Raw genomic sequence first — 16304 nt, 5'->3', positions numbered from 1 at the left:
CTCTACACTCTTGCACCTTTGGCTTATCACCTTCCTTCCCTGCACAGCAGTTTTCAGGAGGGAATGAAGTCTAGGTCACAGGGACATTTCCCAGTCTTGTGACTGGTACCCAACAGAAGCTGAAAAAAAATGTTTCTTCCCTGAGCTGTTGGGAGAGCTGACCATCAGGTTGGGGACGAAAGAACCCTTTGCCTCTGGAAACTGTAACCATGGTCTCCCACATTGTCTGCTCTCATTTCTGGACCAGACCAGTCTCTATATTGATGTATTGATCCAGATGTATCTTGTTTCTTTGCTCAAGAAGCATACAATTCTGCTCTCAATACCAGGACTGAAGTCTTGGACATCCGAAAAAGGCCTCTCTAAGTCATAAGTCTGTACTATTCAGAGTGTCTCTGGGGCCCCTCAACCTGTTACCTCTTGGGGTAGTAACCTGTGCCTAGCACTGTGATTTTCATTTAGTAACCCATGTCTTCTAGGGGAAGAATCACTCACCTATGTGGGGTACCTCTGCTCAAACTTCTTTAATTTATAGAAAATAAACTACTTTTCATACAATATATTCTGGTCATGGTTTCCCCTCCCTCAACTCCTCCCAGATCCTCCCACCTCTCCACCCCCTCAACTTCACTCCTTCTTTCTACATATCTTTAGAAAAAATACAGGCAAAAAAAAAAAAAAAGAAAAAATACAGGCAAAGAAACCAGATTTTTTTTAAAAAAGGGATAAAGGAAGGAAGGAAAGAAGGGGGGAAAGTACAAAACACACAGAGAGACACACACACAAAACAAATAAACAAATAAATCCACAAAATCGGAAACCATGATATACAAGCAAAAGACCAGTAAACAAAAAATGCCCAAAGTAATATGAGACAAAGGTCCACAAAAATACTATTGGATTCACTTTGTGTTGGCCAACTACTGCTGGGCATGAAGCCTGCCCTAAAGTGTTGTTAATCAATCCATTGAGAATCTACTGGGGAAAAAAGTAAAATTCCTTCCCCAGTGAATGTTGATTGGAGATAGCTTCTTTGTTAGGGACAGGAGCTCATGTCCACTTCCCCCTCTCAGGGCTGGGACCCCATCCCACTTAAGCCTGTGTAGGTCCTGTGCACGCTGCACAGTCTCTGAGTTCACATGTATGTCAGTCCTGCTGTGTCTGGAGGACTGTTTCCTTGGGGTCATCCATCCCCTCTGGCTCTAAAAATCTTTCTGCCTCCTGGTTCTCACAGCTCCCTGAGCTCTGAGGGGAGGGGCTGGATGAAGAAATCCCATTTAATTGCCAAGTCTCTTACTCTCCGCACATTGTCCAGTGTGGACCTCAATTAGTAAGAAGCAGCTTCTCTGATGATGTCTGAGAGAATCACTGATCTGTGGCAGAATGTTTTTAGGAGTAATTTCATTGTCATGTTCCTTTAGCAGCATCTGGTTTCCCCCTAAGCCCATGGCCTGTCCAGGCTCGGATTCTTGACCACCTGAACAGTGAGTGTCAGGCACGGGTTCCATCTTAAGACATGGGCCTTAAACCCAACCAGAGAACGGTTGGTGCCCCCCACAGTGTTTGTGCTGCTCTTGCACTAGCATATCACACAGGCGAGTCACTGCTGTGGGTGGCTGGGTTTGTAGTTGGGTGGGTGTTCACTTTTCTCCTCTGGTAGCATGCAGAGTTCCTTCCAACACAGTGAACACTGGTCAGGAGGGGCGGAGGCTCTGGTTAGGCACTGACTTGACTTCTCCACGTACAATGGGGTGTGTAAGTGCTGTCTCCAGCAACAGAGCCTCACCACCGTCAGTCAAACTCACTGTTTTAAACGTAGTTTGAATTAACTTAGTGGTTTTCATGAGGCGTCTTCATTCATCTTTAGTTTTAGTAAAAAAAAAAAAAAAACCTATCCCTTATCCCCCTTTCTTCCATCCCCATTTAAACCTTTACCCCCACCCCAGCCCAGTATTTTCCTCTGTTCTTTCACACCACATGTATTCTACTAGCCCCTTTTATTAAATTTTTCACTTGGGTTACAAGATTATAAGTTTCCAAATAGCTTTTACAATTCATTTGGTTAGCCCTTGGCCTGCCCCTTGTTTCCCATCCCCACCACTTCACTACCTGCCCAAACATTTCTGCCTCTAGTGTACCCCTCCCTACTCAGTTTGCACATATTCCACCGCCCCGCCTAGCCTCCCTGAGTGACACGGCCCCCTTGGACCACTTCTAGTTTTCTGGCTTCCACATGTACTTCAGGCTAAATACAAAAGATGTGAAGCTAGGATCCATGTTTGAGAGAAAACATGTGGTGGTGTCCTTTAGAAGCCTGAGTGACCTTACTTGGTATAAATTATTTTCCCTGATCTCAATTTCTGCACTCTTCCCTATAGGCCAGTTGGTAACTGTAGAGAGAGTCACAATGTCCTTATTCTTCTAGCCTGGCCCCTTCCCAAACTCCCCATCCTATTGGTTCAGGATGTCTAATGAATGTTCTGGGGGCTTGAGACCGCCCCCTTTTCTAAATGTAGCTTAGTCATGCTGGAGACTGTCTGCAATTCCCCCAACTCTCACAATTCTGAAACAAGTAGTAGTCGGCCACCAGCTGAATGAGATCTGGGCTGAGCGCCTCCTTGTTGTCTGGGACTCTGTGAACCTCATACCGGAAATGGACCAGACGATTTATCTCTTACATTGGGTAATATTCCATTGCTTTATGTACAAGAGGATAAAAAATTTTAAAGCAAAGTGGGTGTGACTGACTTGTGTATTATGCCATTCTTCCTTCCTCAGAATCACCTAGAATAAATGTATGGCTTACAGTTGATGGCATCTTTGATTCGACTACCCCAAGAGGGAGCAGGCCACAGTAACACAAGAGCTCACTCAGGGAGAAGAGACCTGGCCCCGAACTGCAGGAACACAGCAGCATCCTAGAACTAGCTGTTCAGGCAAGGAAGTCGTCCCACAGAGAGAAGGGGGGGAAATCCATCCAACAAGCCACAGTCCCTTCTCCACCCATCACCGGGACCCTAGTTGAGGAGCTGCAGACTGTGTTGGCCCTCTGGTGGACATGTTTAGAAGTGCAGCCTGCTTTCTGCATGAAAATCTTAAGGCTGAACGTATGATTTGAAGTCATCTGCAGCCCTTGTTTTTCATTTGGCACAGGTCCTTGGTTTTGCAGACATCACACGGTTAGTGATAAGCCTTGGTGGTCAGGACAAGATCTCCATGCCTGTGTTCAAAGGAAGTTATCCAACCTCTCAGTTTTCTCAACCCAGGCAACATCAATTCACACAGAGTTCATTCAAGGATCCACAAGGTGGCATTTGTCAAAACTATTTCCTAAGTCAAGGAACACAGCAGACAGGGCTTGTATAGAGAACATTCCCTATTCTTTCTGGCCAGATTAGTAGGAATAGGACCCCAGGCTGCCAATTTACAAAGCATTACATAATCCAGAAATAAATGTATTTTTCTGATGTGCAGAAAGTATCAATAATAATGAGGTAATTACTGGGGCATCAGTTTCATAGGACTTGTCCATAACTCACTGTTCTCAACAGGCACTGATACAACATTTGCTGAATGTTTGGTATGGTTCCAGCTAGGGGCTGGGAGCTGCAGACACAAAGATGGGCAAGAGCTTTTGGTCAAATAAGGACAGTTGTAGCACCTGACATGTTTGGACCATTTACAACATTGGGCAATGAGCTAAGTGTCTCTTGAGTATGATCTCATCTCAGCCTCATTAAAACCATACGGCAAACATGCTATTACCCAGATTCATCTTTGTTGTTTTGTTACGTTGTGTATTGTGAGACAGGCTATATATAGCCCAGGCTAGCCTCCAGCTCACTCTCTGTAACTGAGTTTCGTGCGCCTCCATCTCCACCTCCCAAGTGCTGGAGTCACAGGTATGCACCCTCATAGTCACACACTGGCTTCTTAAACTGTGGGTTGTGACCCCACATGTAACTGAGTGTGAGGGCTGTGAAAATTTTGGCAGTAGGCAAAGGTTTCCGGGACACAAGATGGCCAAGAGTAATCAAGATAAAACACATAGTGAGTCCAAAGTGTTCTGGCACTACTGATCCTGCAGCCTCACTGCAGTCTGCTTTCTAAACACAAAGCGTGTGCACTTTGTGACACCTGTGTCACATGCCACCACACCACACAGCACCAGAAAGTGCTGCCTGAGATACCTCGGCTCTAGTTGGAGACTGCACAATCTGTATTGTAGTGTTTTCACTTTCTGATTGATGCAAGTGCATTGGCTTAACTATGGAAAGCAAAGGCTTTTAGTGTTTCCCTCGCATCATCCCTTAGCATGTCAACTTCAGATTGGCATGCTTCTGTGTTGTACTGCGTTAGAATGCTTAATTTTTAAAATTGTTGTTTGAGTTGTTGACTTAAGTTTCAAAAAAAACAAAAAACAACCAACCAAACAAACAAAAAACCATTCTCTAGATGAGACAGGCTTGTGATCCCGGCACTTGGAGGCAAAGGCAGGCTGATCTATTATGGCCTATATGTTGAGTTCTAGGCCAGCCATGGTTACAGGGAGAACCTGTCTCAAAATAAATAAATACCCTCTCTAAATGAATTTTGATTTTGGATTAGAACAGAATGTCCAATTATTTCTGAAATGGCCCGAAACACACTCTGCCACCTTTGTTCTGCATCTTTATGTGAAGAAGCATTCTCAGAATTGACAATTACAAAATAACAAAAATATCAGCCTACTCTAAAGACGTCAAAGATGCTCTGTGCCCTGCTGTACCAAATAGTCTGCCAAGGTCTAATTCTTTATATAAAAGCAAACAAGCACACCCACCTCATCAGTATGTGAATTTGCTTTCATTTTTAATAGATAGTAAAATATGTATACTAAATAATTTTTAAATAAACTTTCTTTTCTATTGATAAATGTTTGATTTTTATACATATCTTATATACCTACATGTCCACAGTCATGTAAAGAGTTCTCAGGCAATCGGGGTCATGAATGGAAAAGCTGAAGAAGCCTTCATGACCCTGTTTTCAAGATGTGGTCACTGGAATAGGGAACTATGTCCCACAGCAGCGGCCTTCTAGGGTAGCACTTTCTCAGCACACATCTCCATCTGTGGTTCCCACTGAGGATTGCCACCAACCTCCAAGAAGATCTTCTAAAATCACATTTCTAAAATAACATTTTTGTCACTTAAATTCTACTCTGTATCAGAGCTGCCATATTCAAGTTTTTAAATGGATTGGTACTTAACAGCTGAAGATATTTATTACTGCTGTCCTCCAGTACCTGTAGGGGTTGGATCAGACTCCTATAGAGCCATAATAAAAGAACACTCAAGTCCCTTATACGAAATAATGTGGTATTTGCCTATGACCTATGTGTATCTCAAATATTTTTAATTCTGTCTAAATTACTTACAAATACCTGACATGTTGCAAATGCTATGATTGTTAATAATGATAAGAAAAGAGTCAAGCCGGGCGGTGGTGGCGCACGCCTCTAATCCCAGCACTTGGGAGACAGAGGCAGGTGGATCTCTGTGAGTCCGAGGCCAGCCTGGTCTACAGAGCGAGATCCAGGACAGGCACCAAAACTACACAGAGAAACCCTGTCTCGAAAAACCAAAAAAGAAAGAAAGAAAAAAAAGAAAGGGGGGGCTGGAGAGATGGCTCAGAGGTTAAGAGCACTGGCTGCTCTTCCAGAAGTCCTGAGTTCAATTCCCAGCAACCATATGTGAGATCTGGTGCCCTCTTCTGGTGTGCAGGCAGAACACTGTATACATAATAAATAAATAAATCTTTAAAAAAAAAAAAAAAAAAAAAGAAAGGAAGGAAGGAAGGAAGGAAGGAAGGAAGGAAGGAAGAAAAGAGTCCAGTTTGTTTTCAAATATTTTTTTATCAATGATTGAACACATGGATGTAGAAGCATGGACTGAAATGGGCCAACCATAGTTTGTATTTGAATGTGCTGGATCTAGGCTTCCTGGTTGATTATGGAAGTATGGGTTTTTGGTTCCTGTTCCCAGTTCTGAAAGACTGGATGTGGACACATGTGGTTCAAACGCTGCTGTTCTCACTTCTTCAGGCAGTGAGCCTCATGTCTCTATCATCTGAGAAGTTTACCCAAGACACCCTAGGACAGGTCAACAGGCAGTCTGCAGAGCCATCCACGGCCCAACTGGATGTGGGCACCCAGAACAGGATCAGCAAGACTAACAATACAAGAGTTCAAAGTTTGTTGAGTTCACAAAACTTTGTGGGGGCAATTTCTTGCAACCACCTATAATTCTAGCCAACTTGGATTTGCGAACTGAAGGCCTCACCCCTTCTCCTTCTCAGGTCTCTGTTCATACTATCTCAAGTGACACGCACAACCTTTCCCTGCTAAACTCAAGCATTTGTCACAGCTTAGCATTATATTAAACACTTACTCGGTTACCCCAAACCAGAGAGCAGGGACTTTCTTTGTTCACAAGTGGAACCTGAAAGGTCTCAGATGTAAGTTCACAAGGGACACTCAGACAGATTGTTGGGGTAAAGAGTTTATTAGAAGGGTTAAGCCAGGAGGCTCACGCTTTTAATCCCAGCTACTCGGAAGACAGAGGCAGACAGATCTTTGTGAGTTTGAGGCCAGCCTGGTCTATAGAGCGAGGTCTAGGAGAGCCAAGGTTACACAGAGACACCCTGTACCAGGAAAAAAAGAAGGAGGAGGAAGATGAGGAGGAGGAGGAGGAGGAGGAGGAGGAGGAGGAGGAATTAATGCTATAGACAGACAGACAGACTAAACAGCAGCATGGTAGAAGCTCGGAGGAAAACGCTGGAGTCAGACAGCATGGTATAGCTCTACAGAGAAGAAATCGTGGCCCGTGTGGGAGAAGTGAGAATCACTTATATTTTTCTGAGGTTGGGGTGGTTTCGAAGCATAGGCCTTTGGCCAGGCTTTCTGATTCCCAGTCAGGAAAGGGTGTGGGGAAAAGGATGGTGGCCACCAATGCCCCCTTTGATCCTAGAAGCCTGCTAACTAGGATCCATACGATGTCTCTGGAAGGTGCCTGAGAAAGAGGAAGGCTGCTGCAGGTACTGTGGCCTAGCAGCAGCTGGGTTCTGTCACTAGATTCTTATGGAACCCTAGGGCTTAAATTTGTCTCTGGCACATAGTAGGTGCGCAATAACGATCTATGTACTACTTCACCAAGACTCACCCCACTGTTTGTTTAGGACTTAGTACAAAGTATGAAGGTATTGCTCTTTCTCCAGGTTTCCACAACAGATCAATATTTCTGAGAATGCAACTGTGATAGCTAGTTTTATGTCAGCTTGACACAAGCTAGAGTCATGTGAAAGGAAGGGGCCTCAATTTTAAAAAATGTCTGCATAAGATCGGGCTGTAGGCAAGCTTGTAAGGAATTTTTTAAATTAGTGATTTGTATCATGAAAAAAAAAACAGAGCCAGATATTGGGGTGAAGCTGAAAGATCAGAGAAACAGAACAAGCCACAGCCAACTTCACCTTACCAACTCCTCAGCCTCCAGAGAGCTATTTCCTGTATACTCACACCTTTTATACCTTCCTGTGCTGTGCCAACTTACTTCCCCAGCTACATCACTTCCTCTTTCCGCCCAGCTCTATCACTTCCTGTCTCTCTGTACAGACCTCCAGACCTCTATGGTTAACTAGTGCTGGGATTAAAGGCGTGTGCAACTACACCTGGCTCTGTTCCCAGTGTAGCCTTGAATTCACAGAGATCCAGACAAATCTCTGCCTCCCAAGTGGTAGGATTAAAAGTGTGTGCCACCACTGCCTGGCCTCTATGTCTAATTTAGTGGCTGGCTCTGTTCTCTGATCCCCAGGTAAGTTTCATTTGTTAAAACACAAATAAAATATCACCACATCGATTGATGGGGGAGGCCCAGCCTATTGTAGGTGGTGCCATCCCTGGGCTGGTGGTCCTGGGCTCTATAAGAAAGAAGGCTAAAGGGGCTATCTCTGACTTTGTTACCTGCTTTGGGGACCCTTTCCTTTTACTGGGTTATGTCATAGGAGAGGAGGTGCCTCCTCTTACCGCAACTTGATATGCTGTGGATGGCTGATAAAAATAGAAGTCTGTCGTTTTCTGAAGAGAAAGGAGGAGAAGTGGAGGGGGGGGGGGAGTTGGGAGGAGGGACCAGGAAGAAAGGACTGAGAGGAAACTGTGATTATGCTGGAAAATAGTTCATTAATTAAAAGAAGGAAAGCAGACTCAACAAATCATGAGGAGCACGCTAGTGAGCAGCACTCCTCCACACCCTCTACATCTGCCCTCGACTCCAGGTTCCTGCCCTGTTTGAACTCCTGCCCTGACTTCCTTCAGTGATGAACATGGAAGTGTAAGCCCAATAAACCCTTTCCTACTCAAGTTGGTTTTGGTCATGGTGTTTCATCACAGAAACAGAAACCCTATCTGAGAGCAATATTCCACCAGGATGCACTTTGGCAAGCTGAAAGTGCTCAACAATTGAACCCACTCAAACGTGGTACCTAGAGATAGGACCACACGTAGTGATCTACAGCCACATCTCAGGCCCTGCATCTGCCCCTGGCCTGGTCCCTTTTACTGTTTCTCACTTGAACTTGTGTTTCTGGGAAATTACTCAACAGATACGCCTATTACTACATTTTCATTATGAAAGAATAGAATTTCACCCACAGAACTCATGTCTAAGGTCAGACTTACGTTTTTCTCTACAGTCAGATATGTCCCCCTGTTTTTTATGGGGGGGCTGCTGTTGGGGTTTAATCACAGCCCACCAACTCTTTCTTCTCATTGCCTTACACAATCAACACCCTCCAGCCTTGTTTTTCAGATGTACGTTGTGACTCTCAGCAGTAGGCGATGAAGTTCATTGGGTGGGTTGTGGTGGACTGTGAAAAGCACTTTAACAAACAGCAGAAACATGCAGTTTATTTGATATTTGTGGGTTATAGTGGATTACGAATAGCACATTAAGGAATGGCAGAGACATGTACTTTATTTTGACACCTGGTTTTAAAGTCTGAAAATGCTTCTATCGACAGATGGTCAAAGTTTTCATACTAGTCACTTCAACATCAGTGCCAGTGGGCAGCTCACCTGGTCCTTTGATTTTATTTACTTCATTAATCAAGGACCACTCTGCACAGCAGTGCTCAGCATGCCCACCCCATCCAAACCCCTCCTCCAGAGGTGTGGACGACACTTTAACTTGTCTTGTAGTATCTCAAGGCCACACCCCCAAGAATTACCCAACCCTCTCTTCAATTATTGCCTGGGATATGTCAAGGCTACCAAAGAATTTATAAGCCATGCATACCCCTGCACTTAGGAACCAGATGGATTACAAGTTTGAGTCCAGCCTGGAGGACATAGCAAAAGCCTGTACATCGTGTAATTTACCACTAGGTGGAGACACGACCTTGTCTTAAGGGTTCCTGCAGCTGAGCTACCATAAGGGTCGGCTGAGTCTGCCTGCTGCTCTGAGGCAGTCTTTTGTCAGCCTGTGTCTCAAGCGCCTTCGGTTCTGTAAGATGGTCATGTCAGGGCTGGGTTCCTCAGGTCTCTAGTGTTTAACATGGAGAAGGCAATGTTCAACAGTCAAGCATGTGGAGCCACAAGTTTCTGGACTATTGAAAGATCTTGTGTCGACAGTTATTTGGGTTATTAAGTTGTTTGTTTGTTTGTTTGTTTGTTTGTTTGTTTGTTTTGGCTTGGTTTGGGGGTTTTGTTTGGTTTTTCAAAACAAGGTTTCTCTGTTGTAGCCCTGTCCTGGAACTCTCTCTCTGTATGTAGACCAGGCTGGCCTTGAACTCAGAGATCCGACTCCCTCTAGGATGCAAGGCTAGCACCACCACTGCCCGGCCTGGCTGTGAAATTTTTAAGAATAGTCTTTGAGCAGTAAAGAGAAAAACAGCTCTGGGACAACAAAAGTTTACCCATCTGGGAAGGGAACAGGAACAAGACAGGAACCCGTTAAGAAATGCAACAGAGAACTGGGGTTTGGGAAGTCCCCATTAGGAAAAACAAAACAAACAAACAAAGAGTAAGGAAGCCCAAAGCATCAGTTACAGAGTCTAAAAGAGGATTTGAGCTCTGATTAACATCTGAAGGAAAAAGTCAGAAGAGATAAAAAGAAAATAATTATGCCTTTCTGAGTCAGCCCTCAGAATGGCAGTGTACAAGAAAACAGAATCAAGACGGACAGGTGGACACTCGCTGTCCTGTGCAGTTTGGAAAGACCGGCAGCAGCCTTGGAGCTTCTTGCACGGTGAGGGTCCTTGCTTAAACAGGAGCATGGCACTAACTATTCCTGAGAAGCCAGGTGTTTCCCTGGGGAGAGTGCTGGAGACAGGAGTGGGTAGGTACATGAGCTTTGTTGCCAGTATGCTCCACAGAGCTTGGATTTTTCCCCTCTCCTGCTGGAGAGCCATGAAAATCTGTATATAAGACATTAGATTATATATAATATATTAGATCATCTCCCTTGGTTTCTATAAAGTAAGTACAGCTGTTGAATAGTATTAGAGGTTAATATTTCCTTTGCCCAAATTTTTCCAACATGCAGCCTTGTACTGAGGCCAGAGAATATTGCAGTAAAACATTAGCCTCCTTTTTCAAGGTTCTCGGTATCTGACTTATCCTAATTCTTAAGGCTGTCATAGCCACAAGACTAAGCACATGTTGGTGATAATCCTAAGGACAAAGAGACAAGTAGTAGAGCCTTGGCAGTGGACTAGGGCACTAGCCCTGAGTCAGGGTTCTCTAGAGGACACAACCAATAGGAAGAACTTACCCTGTTAGCTGTGAAACAGTAACCACAGCAGATTCACACTCAGCACTGAGGCTCAGCCATGGCATTCTATCATGGGATTGGGGGGTCAGGCAACAACCAATGGTTACTCAGTCCACAAGACTGGACCTCAGCAGTCTCACTCTGAGGACAGAAGCAGAGATGCTTCCTGGAGAGCAGAAGAGGTTTTTCCAAGAGAAAAGCTTGGAAACACTGGCTCTGCTATCTGCGAAGGAATCAACAGCAAATCCATTTGGCACCACAGGGAAGGCCATGTTAGCGAAAGGTGAGAAAATCCTCCTCCTACCATACTCTTAATCTCTGCCTGAGACCAGATGGTTAGTGTGCCTTCCATTACTCCAGATGTTCTTGAGGAAGATTCCTGAGCACAGCCCCAAACAACTGGAAACTGGTTCCTTTATCAGCAGGGGCTAAGTTTCCTGACCAGCGAAAGTCAAGAGCCACAACCAGCTTTCATCAGTGGGTGTCAAGATCACCCCCTTCCAGTAGAAAACGTACCATTGCCTCTTTCAGATACGTCATTCATTAACTGTAAGTATTTGAGATGACTGCGAGGATACTTAAAAGGAAAAGGGGGCCTATTCTGGCCACAGTGTGTTGGAGGCACAGGGTAACTTAAGTTTCCTTCGGGACCCAATAACTATCTAAAACTTTTAAAGTGAAAGGACTCACCATTCAGGTCTAGTAGTGCCTCTTTTGAAAATATTGCTCAAGGCATGCCTTATTATTTGGGGCATTATCTCTGTACCCATAGGTAAAGGGTTGTGTACAGAAATGAAACTACCAAGAATTGAGAGGGTAACAGGGGTGCAGGTGGTTGTCTAATGGATTGCCAGATTTGTTCTCTGGCACAGACAAAAATCTGAACATCTGGGAAAGACAGAAGACCAAGTCCTGAAGAAAAGGAAAGAAGCAACTTTAAGCTTTGGGATGGGAGAGGCCTAATGTAAATCCATTGAATGGACTCTGTCGTGGGTGTTGTTTTGTTTTGTTGAAACAGGGTTTCCTTGTGTAGCCCCGGCCATCCTGGAACTCACTCTGTAGACCAGGCTGGCCTAGACTTCACAGAAATCCACCTGCCTCTGCCTCTCAAGTGCTGAGATTAAAGGCCACCACACCAGGCCTGTTGCGGGTGTTTTATAGAGCTCTGGAGCTCCCTTTTCACATATTGGTCCTGTTTAGATACCCACACCCAACCCTGTGCCTTCATGTCTTCTTGGAACAAAAGCCACCACCTCAAGGAGTCTGCTTTCACTTTCCTTGTTTACCTTTGTCCTTCAAGAGCTGTTAGAATAGAATAGACTAGAACAAAATAAAGCAAGGAGTATAATTAATTAGGAGTCCTGAGAATGGAAAGAACTTACTGTTTTTATCATATGGGTCTTTCACTTGCTTGGTTAGCGTTCCCCCAAGATATTTCATAATATTTGAGGTGTTGTTTCCCTGATTTCTTTCTCAGTTTGTCATTTGTATATAGGAGGGCTATCTATAAATTTTGTGATTTGATTTTGTGAGTTAATTGATTTTTGTGAGTTAATTTTGTGCCCAGTTACTTTGGTGAAAGTGTTTATCACCTGTAGGAGTTTTTGCATCTATATTTATGAGGGAAATTGGTCTATAATTCTCTTTCTTTGCTGAGTCTTTGTGTGGTTTGGGGATCAGGCTACTGTGGCCACATAAAATGAATTTGACAATATTCCTTCTGTTTCTATTTTGTGGAATAATTTGAGGAGTATTGGTATTAGCTGTTCTTTGAAGGTCTGGTAGAATTCTGTACTAAAACCATCTGGCCCTGGCTTCTTGTTGTTGTTGGTGGTGGGAGACTTTGAATGACTGCTTTTATTTCACCAGGGGTTATAGGTCTGTTTAAATTGCTAATCTGATCTTGATTTAACTGTGGTAAGTGGTCAGATACAATTCTTTGCATTGGTTCTCTATTTCCTCCTGTTCTCTTCCTACAATGCTTTGTAGCCCCTGTTGATTCTGCTAGCTCACTTTGGTACAGCACTCCTAGCACTGAGGCTAGCCACTGTCACCTGAATGAATGGACCTGAAAGGAAAAACTTCTAACATTCTTTTACCTCTCTTGTGTTACAGTTCCTGGCTTCATACACTGCTGCCCTTACCTCACCCCTGTTGGGTGCCCCTCTGTTTCTAAATTTTTTCACAGTAAGTGGTTTGGGATGCTCAGCTAAGAACATAGAGGGAGCACCTAGAGGCAAGGGTGGGGCAGGTGTTGGCTCCCCGGGCAGTTGGTGTACTGCCTGCCTGCTCTCAAGATCCAACTATGATCTCTAATTACCCAATTTAAAATATCTTTTTCACTGGCCACAACCCCTCTCTTTTTCCCTCTTCTGGCCACAGTTATGATCCTCCTATGGACTCTACTCTTACCTCACCCTTAATCTCTTGCAAGAGAGAGCTGGATACCCCTCTTAAACCAAAATCACCAACTTTTAAAGGCTTACTCATCTAACTGCTGGGTCTGTCTGCCCACTAAAGTCCAGCATTCTTGGGCTGCCCTTGGCCCCTTATCACTGGGGATCTACACCCCTCTCAAGCTAATCTTTACATAATGACCAATTCTTCCCAAGGCTCTATACCCATAACAGACCTCCAAAATCACTCTGCTTTTTCTGGCCCCTCTCCATCCCTAACACTGAGCTATTACTCTCTTCCTACTTATTAACTCTACCAGTATCCTTCCCATTCAGATCCCTGACTCACCTCTGTCAAATACCCCCTATTCCCTGAGACACAATGCAGATCTTTCCCTGACACTATATGTTCTTACAGGCTGCAAGAATATATCATAGAGATTCAGCTGTGTATTAAAGCTATACCTTGACCAGCCAAGGGTCTGTCAAGAGGCAAGCCATTTATTATGAATATTTGGTGCTATCCAGCCTTTAATATTCCAGCTGTCTTCTACTATGAAATTCCTGAGTGCTCAAATATTTCCAGACATGCTGAACTTCTAGGTTACTAACTCCCCTGCTGAGCCTAGGAGACAAGCTGACTGGAGACATATAACTTTGCTTCTTGTGCAAAGGAAGCTCAGACCCACCCCCTGACCCGAAGCAGCTCTCCAGAGTTCTCAGCAACTGACTGAGAACAAAAGAGGTTTTTACATATCAAAGTGAGAGGTAGAACAACATTCCTGAGGAGGCAGAGAACCATGTGCCCAGGGGAAGAAAGGGCAGGCCTTTTCTGTAGAAAGGGACAGAACTGCATGGCAAGAGAGAAGAGAGGAAGACAGAGGTTCTGTAGAGGGTAAGCAGATCTCGGGTAGAGTTTTCTGAGTGTCAGGAGTAGAGAGTAGCAGAGATGGAGAAAGAGGATACAGAGGACGAAGATGAGGCTGGAAGCACAGGAGTTTAATCGTTAGCAGGACTATGAGTTAGGGAACTGGATGGAACTGAAGCTATAGAAACAGGATTTCATCCCAGAGAAATATAGTAGATGAATATAGAGCTTGGTATATCTAGAGTTATTCCTGCCCTGAATGCTTGATGGAGCTATAGCTGTATTGATAGAATTTTGTCTTAGCGGAATAAAGTTAACAGACATAAGAACATAGTATTTGTAGATTTTTTCCCCTCAGATATCCCACGCCAGACATAGCTAAAACCCTGGGACCCCTGGGTACTCCATAATATGTAATCCCATATCTACAGATATCCACCTTCTTTCAATGGCTCCTTTCTGTATCTCTTCTTCTACTCTTCCTCCTCTACCTCCACCTTCCTGGGCAGTCTCTCTGTTTTGCTCTGTCACTGTGGTGGTTTGAATGAGAATGACCCCAATAGGCTTATATATTTAAATGTTTGAGCAGGATAAGGAGGTGTGGCCTTGTTGGAGGAAATATGTCATTGGGGGAGGGCTTAGAGGTTTCAAGAGTTCACAGTTTCTCTCTCTCTCTCTCTCTCTCTCTCTCTCTCTCTCTCTCTCTCTCTGCCTCAAGCTTGTGGGTTAGATGTGAGCTCTCAGATACTGATTCAGCACCATGCCTGCCTGCTGCCCTTGCTTCCCAGAATGATGGCCATGGACTCCAACTCTCTGGAACTGTGAAGTCCAAATTAAATACTTTCTTATATAAAAGTTGCCTTGGTCATGGTATCTTTTCACAGTAAAAGAAAGTAATTAAGACAGTAACCAAATCATCCATTTTCAGCCCTCTAATGATTATTTAAATACAGACCTCTCCAGAGACACCAAGTTTTCTGGCCCCCTGAAACACCAAGATGATACATGGAAATCTCCCCACCTTTAGATTCTTCGCATGTCCCACGATGTCTCCCCCATGACTGCCACTTGTCCTTGTATGACAATCTTGACCCATTATCAGACCGCCACAACTGCACCCTGGATACACTGTCTTGATATGGAACAGACGTCAAATTGTTGGGTCCTATCCATTTCTGACTCCTTTACCAGTGCACTCCAGGATTTAACTCTCTACCCTATTCATTTACAGCTAAAGTCCATCCACAACCAAGACTTTCCAAACCCTCCTTTCTACTACCAACCCCTTCAACCCTTTTACAATAGCCACAAATAATATAAAATATCTTGGAGTAACTCTAACCAAGCAAATAAAAGACCTATATGATAAAAACTTCAAGCCTTTGACAAAAGAAATTGAAGAAGATATCAGAAGATGGAAAGATCTCCCATGCTCATGGATCAGTAGGATTAACATAGTAAAAATGGCCATCCTACCAAAAGCAATCTACAGATTCAATGCAATCCACATCAAAATTTCAACAAAATTCTTCGCAGATCTTGAAATGACAATTCTCAACTTTATATGGAAACACACACACACACACACACACACACACACACACACACACACACACACCAGATAGCTGAAACAATCCTGAACAATAAAAGAACTGCTGGAGGTCTCACCACACCTGATTTTAAATTATACTATAAAGCATTAGTAATAAAAACAGCATGGTATTTGCATAAAAATAGACAGACTGATCATTGAATGGAATTGAAGATCAAGACATAAAGCCACACACCTATGGACACCTGATTTTTGGTAAAGAAGCCAGAAATACACACTGGAAAAAAAAGATAATATCTTCAACAAATGGTGCTGTTATAACTGGATGTCTGTGTGTAGAAGAATGCAAATAGATCCATACTTATCACACTGCACAAAATTAAAGTCCAAGTTGATCAAAGACCTCAACATAAAATCTGGTACACTGAACCTGGTAGAAGAGAAAGTACCTTTAACACATTGGTACAGAAGACTTTCAGAACATTGACAGCACAGGCTCTAAGATCAATAATCAATAAATGGAACCTCATGAAACTGAGAAGCTTCTATAAGCAAAGCACTCCATCAATCAGACAAAGAGGCATCCTATAGAATGGGAAAAGGTTTTTTTTTGTTGTTGTTTTTGGTTTTTTCGAAACAGGGTTTCTCTGTGTAGCTTAGGTGCCTTTCCTGGAACTCACTCT

Source organism: Peromyscus californicus, unplaced genomic scaffold (assembly GCF_007827085.1).
Source record: "Peromyscus californicus insignis strain IS unplaced genomic scaffold, ASM782708v3 Scaffold_16__1_contigs__length_79575227, whole genome shotgun sequence".
Classification (NCBI taxonomy): Eukaryota; Metazoa; Chordata; class Mammalia; order Rodentia; family Cricetidae; genus Peromyscus; species Peromyscus californicus.
Note: the sequence above shows the minus strand (reverse complement) of the source record.